The 5,865-nt window shown below is 44.1% G+C and overlaps 1 non-coding gene across 1 annotated transcript; it reads left to right on the top strand.

Annotated features, from left to right (window-relative positions):
- Positions 1-412: 412 nt before the first annotated feature.
- Positions 413-485, top strand: trnak-uuu (transfer RNA lysine (anticodon UUU)). Its single transcript has one exon. It is a non-coding gene; the product is annotated as a tRNA-Lys (tRNA).
- Positions 486-5,865: the final 5,380 nt, after the last annotated feature.

Genomic DNA, 5,865 nt, shown 5'->3' with positions numbered 1-5,865 from the left:
TAGATTGACCAGAGCCGTACACAGTATTTCAAGTGTAGCCTTACCAATGTCTTGTACAACTTCAACAAGACGTCCCAACTCCTGTATTCAATGTTCTGACCAATGAAACCAAGCATGTTGAATACCTTCTTCACCACTCTTTCTATCTGTTACTCCACTTTCAAGGAGCTATGAATATGTACCCCTAGATCCCTTTGTTCTGTAACTCTCCCCAACGCCCTAGCCTTAACTGAATAAGTCCTGCCCTGGTTCAATCTACCAAAATGCATCACCTCGCATTTATCTAAATTAAACTCCATTTTTTGATTCATTGTAAAGTTTGTAATTAGAACAAGCTGAGACACCTGATGGGGAAAAAAACACACATTTGTCTCCATAGATTTGGGGATTTGGAATGCTAACTCTTCAACGTACTTGGCTAGCTCAGTCGGGAGCGCATGAGACTTTTGATCTCAGCGTCGTGGGTTCGAGCCCCACGTTGGGCGCAGCTGTTTTTAAACTTTGCCCCATTCCTGGGTGAACTCCAATGCTTCCAATCCTCTGGAGGTGTCACCGCTCAAACTGAGTCCTTCTCCATCCCGCTTTTTTTAAGCTCAAAGTTAATGTTTTATGACTGAAAACTGCCTCCTCTTCACTGGAAGGCGAGGAGTTTCGTGCTTAATCCAGCGAGAAGTTTTCTTCTCATTTAGCCTGAGATAAGAATGCAGATCTGGGAGATTGCGTCAGTGTAAACATTAATCATCCCCATTGACATTCAATCACTCCAGCCTTACATTCTATCACAGGAACGTTTATTCTTTCCTCCTCTCCCTCTCTATTTTCATTGACTTTGTATTTGTTCGTAAATGATTAAATCACTAAATTCTTCCAGTTTGGAGAAAAGGTCAGCGACCTGAAACAATCATTCCGTTTCCCTCTCCATAGTCGCTGATTGACCAGTTGAGTATTTCGAACATTTTCTGTTATGAGGTGGGAGTTGCAGCAACTGCAGTATGTTGTTTTTGGTTCACAGGAGATCAGTTTTCTCTGACTGAATCTTACCTGTTTGAGTAGTTAAAGGACTGAAGTCTTAAATAATAAGACACCAGGGTACATCACCCTGTTTGACATGAAATGAAACAAAATGAGAGTAAATCATTTCATAAAATATTGCTAATGCAATATATATATTTCATTCTCAAGGCCAGCATTTGTTGACCATCTTTATTTCCCCTTCAACTGATTATTTTGCTGGGGCATTTCATACCATATTTAACAATCATAGAGTCATAGTATTATAGAGCATTACAACATGGAAACAGGCTCTTCGGCCCAACATGTCCATGCCGTCCTTTTTTAACAATAAGCTAGTCCCAATTGCCCACGTTTGGCCCATATCCCCCAATAGCCATCTTATCTATGTAACTGACAAAATTGTACCCTCCTCTACTCCTACCTCTGGCAGCTTCTTCCAGACACTCACCATCCTCTGTGCGAAATAAATGCCCCTCTGGACCTCTTTGTATCTCTCCCCTCTCACTTTAAAACTATGCCCTTTAGTTTTAGACTCGGCTACCTTTGAACAATTATATTGACTATCGAGCTGATCTGTGCCCTTCATTATTTTATAGACCTCGAGAAGATCACCCCTAAACCTCCTACGCTCCAGAGAAAAAAGTCCATTTATATCCAGCCCCTCCTTGTAACTCAAACCATCAAGTCCTGGTAGCATCCTCGCAAATCTTTTCTGCACTGTTTCGAGTTTTAAAAAATCCATTCTTCGTAGGATGACAGGAACTGTACTCAGCATTCCAAGTGTGCCCTTACTTGTCTTGTACAACTTCAAGAAGATGTCTCAACTCCTGCATTCAATGTTCCAACCAATGAAACCGAGCGTGCCGAATACCCACTTCACCACTCTGTCCACCTGTGGCTCAACGTTCAGTGAGATGTACCCCTAGATCTCTCTGCTCTGCAGCTCTCCCCAACGCCCTACCATTAACTGATTAAGTCCTGCCCTGGTTCGATCTACGAAAATGCATCACCTCGCATTTATCTGAAGTAAACTCCATCTACCATTCGTCAGGCCACTGGCACAATTGATCAATATCCCGTTGCAATCCAAGATAACCTTCTTTTCTGCCCACTATGTCACCTATCATCTGCAACCTTATAAACTATGCCTCCTAAATTCTCAACCAAATCATTAATATAAATTACAAGTAACAGTGGACCCAACACCGATCCGTGAGACACACCACTGGTCACAGGCCTTCAGCTTGAGAAAACAACCGTCTACAACCACCCTCTATGTTCTGTCGTCAGGCCAATTTTCTATCTAATTGGCTACCTCACTCTGGATACCGTGAGAATGAGTCTTATGCAACAACCTACCGTGTGATACCTTGTCAAAGGCCTTGCTAAAGTCCATGTAGTCAACATCAATTGCACTTCCCTCATGTACCTTATTAGTTACCCCTTCAAATATCTCCATCAAATTTGTGAGAAATGTTTTTTCCACTCACAATGCCGTGCTGAGTCTCCCTAATCAGTCCTTGCCTCTCTAAATGCCTGTAGATCCTGTCTCTCAGAATGCCTTCGAACAACTAACCGACCATAGATATGAGGCTCACCAGCCTGTGGTTCCCAGGCTTTGCCTTGCAGCCCATTTTAAACAAATGCACAACATTTGCCATCCTCCAATCTTCAAGCACCATATCTGTGGCTGTCCGTTATTCAAATATCTCTGCTAGGGGACAGTCAATTTCCTCCTTAGCCTCCTACAACGTCATGTAATACACTTCATCAGATCGCTGGGGTGTATCTAGCTTGATGCACTTTCAGACATCCAGCACCTCCTTCTCTGTTACACGCCTCAAGGCATCACTATTCATTTCCCTAAGTTCCCGAACATTGTTTGCCTTTTCCAACACTAAATACTCATAAGTAATATTCATTTGGCATCTCACCCATTCTTGTGGATCCGCACATAAATGACCTTGTTGATTCTTAAGAGGCGCTACTCTCTCCCCTGGTCACTCTTTTACCCTTTATATATTTGTAGAAACTCTTTGGATTCTCCTCTGCCTTATTTGCCTTGTCCTCTTTTTGCTCTCCTATTTCCTCTGATCTCTATTGTTGCAACCTTTATATTCTTCAAGGATCCACTTGATCCTAGCTGCATATGCATGTCATTTACCTCCTTCTTATTCTTGACCAGGGCCTCAATATCCCCAGTCATCCAGTGTTTCCTCCTTCTATCAGCCTTGCCCTTCACTCTAAGAGGAATGTACTTGCCTTGAAACCTGGTTGATAGACTTTGGAAAGCCTCCCATTTACCGGATGCCCCTTTGCATGCCAACAAACTCCTGCAATTAACTTTTGAAAGTTCCTGTCTGATACCATCAATATTGGCCTTGCCCCAATTTAGAATTTCAACTTTTGGGCCAGACCTATCGTTCACCATAGCTATCTTATAACTAATGGAATTATGGTTACTCATCCCAAAGTGATCCCTCGCTCTACTTCTGTCACCTGCTCTTCCTTATTTCCCAAGAGGAGGTCAAGTTTCACCCCCTCTCCATTCGGAACATTCACATACTGAATGAGAAGTTCCTCCCGAACACACTCGACATGGATACAGGAATAGAAGGCACGATAGCCAAATTTGCAGATGACTCAAAATAGGCGGGATTGTAAGTTGCAAGGAGGAAATAAGAACCTTACAAATAAATATAGATAGGTTGGGAGAGTGGGCGAAAATGTGGCATATGGAATTTAACTTGGATAAATGTGAGGTCCTGCATTTTGGTCGGAAAAATGGGAAGACGACTTACTATTTAAATGGGGAGAGACTTTGGGGTACTCCGGTGCAAAGGGATCTGGGTGCCCTCGTTCATGAGTCACAGGAATCTACCATGCAGGTACAACAGATAAAGGAAGGGAAAGGAATGTTGGCAGTTCTAGTTAAAGGAATAGAATATAAAGGCAAGGAAGGTTTGCTGGAACTATACAAGGTATTGGTGAGACCGCGCCTGAAGTATTGTGCGTAGTTCTGTTCCGCTTATTTGAGGAAAGATGTAGTGGCATTGGAAGCAGTTCAGAGGAGAATCACAAGATTGATTCCAGAGATGAAGGGTTTGTCGTATGAAGAGAGATTGAACAGTTTAGGCCTATACTCTCTATAATTGAGACGAATGAGGGGAGAACAAATTGAGGTATGCAAGATGATAAAAGGCATGGATAAAGTAGACGTGGAGCGAATGCTTCCTCTGGTGGGGCATTCCTAAGACGGGAAGTCATGGACTTAGGATAAGGGGTAGCAAATTTATAACAGAGTTGAGCAGGAACTACTTCTCCCAAAACGGTTTTGACTCTGTGGAATTCGCTGCTCCAAAGTGCGGTGGAAACTGGGACAGTGAGTAAATTTAAGGAGAGGTTAGACGGATTTTTATTTGGTAACGGGTTGAAGGATTATGGGGAGAAGGCAGGAAAATGCGGATTAAGAGCATATCATCCATGATCGAATGGCGGAACGAACCCGATGGGCCGAATGGCCTAATTCTGCTCCGCTATGTTATGAAAGCTTATGGCAGAGAGCAGACGGTGATGGTCGAGGGCAGGTTTTCAGGCTGGAAGACTATGTCTTCTCAGGTCCTGAAGGAATCTGTGGTTTACGTGAGTGATTTGGATTTGAATGTTCGAGGCTTGAGCAGTAAGTTCGCGGATGATACAAACATTGGCGAGGTGGTAGATAGGACGGAGGATAGCCTTGGTTCACAGGAGGATATAGACGAGCTGGTCAGATGGGCTGATCCGTTGCAAATGGAATTCGAGCCGGATCAGTGTGAGGTCATGTGGTCGGGCAGGACAAACAAGGCAAGGGAATACCTGATAAATGCAGGACCCTGGGAATCTCAGAGGGGCATTAGTGCGCATGTACAGCGGTCCCTGAATGTCGCACGACAGGTGGATAAAGCGGGTAATTGAATGAAAGAGGTCAAACTATTTGTGTGTCCTCATTTGGAGCGAGTGGTCCTGTGCCTGGGTCTGTGGTGCAATGGTGAACACTCTGGACTCTGAATCCAGTGAACCGAACTACAATATCGGTGCAACCTTGCCTTCTTTTACTAAAGTCGGTAATGATTTTGCTGAAGGGACATTTATTTAAAATTCTCAGAAAGTGGAAATCTAAACACTGAGGAAATTTCAGCAAATTCCATCGCAATCACATAGCAGACGATGCAACGAATGACGCCCCTGTCGTCATTGCATCAGACCCAGAGGACGGTTGTTCAAGACTAAAAAGCGCTGAGAGGCAGGGAAGCCACTGCGGACAGGGGGTCCACCTACGGGTACCATTCCCTCACTCACCTGTTCCAATTTACACAAGAGTTCGGATGGCGAGTGTCCAAAGTGTGAACCGTTACACCATGGAACCGACAGCACTCTGATGTAAGACACTCTGATCTCCCAAAACGCACGTACGCACACACACACACACACACACACACACACACACACACAGAAATTCACACACTTGATCTGTAATTGCCGGACTCCTGTCCAATTGTTGTTGTTCTGTGACACCAAGTGCCCCTTACTTTCAACAGAGGAGTTAAAGGATAGCGAAAAGCTGAAAAAAACACTGATGGTGCAGGCATCTATCGCCAGAGGCTCAGCAATGTGCGTTGTAATAGCAGCTGAACCGGCTGACAAAATTGTCGTCTGCAGTCCTGCTTTGTGAGAAATGTAACGAAATGTCCATCAACGAATCAATCCTCAGCAATGCCAAAGGAAAGCAAGGATCAGTCTGGTTCAGAGTGCTCACCATTGGACCAAAGAACCTCGAACATTGCAGCCGGCTGCAAATTGTCGCTGAAAGCA

This window comes from Mustelus asterias, chromosome 30 (genome assembly GCF_964213995.1).
Source record: "Mustelus asterias chromosome 30, sMusAst1.hap1.1, whole genome shotgun sequence".
Taxonomy (NCBI): domain Eukaryota; kingdom Metazoa; phylum Chordata; class Chondrichthyes; order Carcharhiniformes; family Triakidae; genus Mustelus; species Mustelus asterias.
The sequence above is the reverse complement of the archived record's forward strand: the minus strand, read 5'-3'. Positions and strand labels throughout refer to the sequence as shown.